The sequence below is a fragment of the Ictidomys tridecemlineatus genome, chromosome 5, assembly GCF_052094955.1.
Source record: "Ictidomys tridecemlineatus isolate mIctTri1 chromosome 5, mIctTri1.hap1, whole genome shotgun sequence".
NCBI lineage: Eukaryota > Metazoa > Chordata > Mammalia > Rodentia > Sciuridae > Ictidomys > Ictidomys tridecemlineatus.
Window position 1 is genome coordinate 93,253,052 of NC_135481.1, and position 1,874 is coordinate 93,254,925.

The following is a 1,874-nucleotide window of genomic DNA, read 5'->3' on the forward strand; positions in this document are numbered from 1 at the left end:
TAAGAGTATGAGATAGGAGTAGGATGTGGGAATATTTGTGGTGAGTGCATAGAAGGAAAGTGAAGATAGAAGCAGAAGAGGAAAATTGCCAACCTTAAATGTCTGGATCAAGATAGGCCAAAAGTTCTTAGAAACAGGTATTTTGGGGAAAGGAAAGTGGCTTGCTGCCTGACCCTGCTCTTTCTGTGACCTGCTTTCCCAGAAAACATGAATCTGAGGTGGATCCTCCTCCCTCTCCTCCTTCTCCTGGACCTAACTGTCTTTACTCCAGCCCTGTCCTTCTCAAAACGACACATAGACAATCCCAAGTCGTTGGTCCCAGGAGGAAACCGCCGATACTGTGATGTGATGATGAGGCGCCTCTGGATGATCCATAAGGGTAAATGCAAGCAGATCAACACTTTCATTCATGAGAATCTGGCCATCATCGTAGATTTCTGCAAAACTCCACCAGTGTCCTGTATGAACATCCCTTCCATGCACAACTGCCATGACAGTACTCATGATGTCAGGGTCACTGACTGCTTTGCCACCCCAGGAACCCGACCCCCTCATTGCCACTACCGCAAGATGGACTCCACCAGGCCCATCCGTGTGGGCTGTGAACAGGGGGTACCTGTTCACCTGGATGGCTAGGCTCCTCCTAAATCTGACATGGAAACCAAGCGACTTGCTGCTTACACCTTTAAATCTTTGAGGCCCTGTCAGTCTTTCCTGTAAAGGCTTCTTCCCTTTGCACTTTGGATCCCTCATTGCTCCCGCGCTCATGCGCGATTCTGCATTTCTCTCACAGTTGCTACTCCCCACCCCAGGACCATGCCATCCCTGACATTGTTAGGTTTTTGATGCAGGGTAGGATATGCATGAATGGAGGGTTGCGGGGACGCAGTCGGTGTAACAGAGATCTACTCTGAGAAAGCTTTGCTCGCACTGAGCTGCTAAGCAATCCCGGGCTTGCGGTGGGCTGCGTCCTTGAGCTGCTCCACATGGCTCCGCCCCGCCCGCTCCCCAGCCCCCCTCCCACGCCCCCGGGGAGCTCGGAGGACCTACTGCTTCTCTCTCTCCCAAGGGCTCCTGCGAAGAGGATTAGGGACGAGACCTGGGAGGGAGACCAGTTTCCTTTACGGAAACAAACCCCAGTAATAGCTGCTCAGTGGAGAAGAGGGGTGACTAGAGTCCGCTAGGCGCGGTCGTCAGCTCCGGCGAGCTCGGGAGGCCCTCTACTGGCCGGCAGAGGGCGCCGCGCCACCTGAATCCGCTGCCCGCGTCTAGCGCTTCCTCGGTCTCCTTAGGGGTGTGTGTGACAGGCTTGAAGTTATTGAGCTGGAGGATAGTAGGAGAATGAACAACAACAAAACAAAATCATCCAACGTAAATGCAATCTAATTTTCAAAAAACAGATTTCTGAGTCTATCATAACATTCATGCACTCAGGCTCTTTAGTACTTGAACTTGCCACCTTCAGATTTACACTCGAGCACAGAGGCATAAAGGAAAGAAAGTAGGATATGTACAGTGCATCTTACTTGTGTCATGAGCTTTATCGTTTGACTGCACTGAAAAGGAGCTTATTTCTTCCTCAGAATCCACTGTGGATAGAATCCATTCTGAAGGACCTTCTTGTATCCACAAGAGGGAGCAGTCATAGGTGACCATGTCTTCTATCCTGTGACTTACCCCCCAAATTGTGACCCGGGCTATGACTCACAAGAGGTACCTTACTCTAGGGCGACCATCCATGAACTGACTGGCCAGGTACCCACAGGTGTGAGGGATTTCCCTCCTGGAATAATGGTAACAAAACCTAAAAATTTCATTTCACATCTCCCGTACCAAGAGCTGTTAACTTCATTCATTGCTTTTGACCTTCAGCA

At 50.4% G+C, this 1,874-nt stretch overlaps 1 pseudogene; it reads left to right on the forward strand.

Annotated features, from left to right (window-relative positions):
• The first annotated feature begins 207 nt into the window (after positions 1 to 207).
• LOC106145442 (ribonuclease pancreatic pseudogene) lies at positions 208 to 636 on the forward strand (annotated as a pseudogene).
• Positions 637 to 1,874: the final 1,238 nt, after the last annotated feature.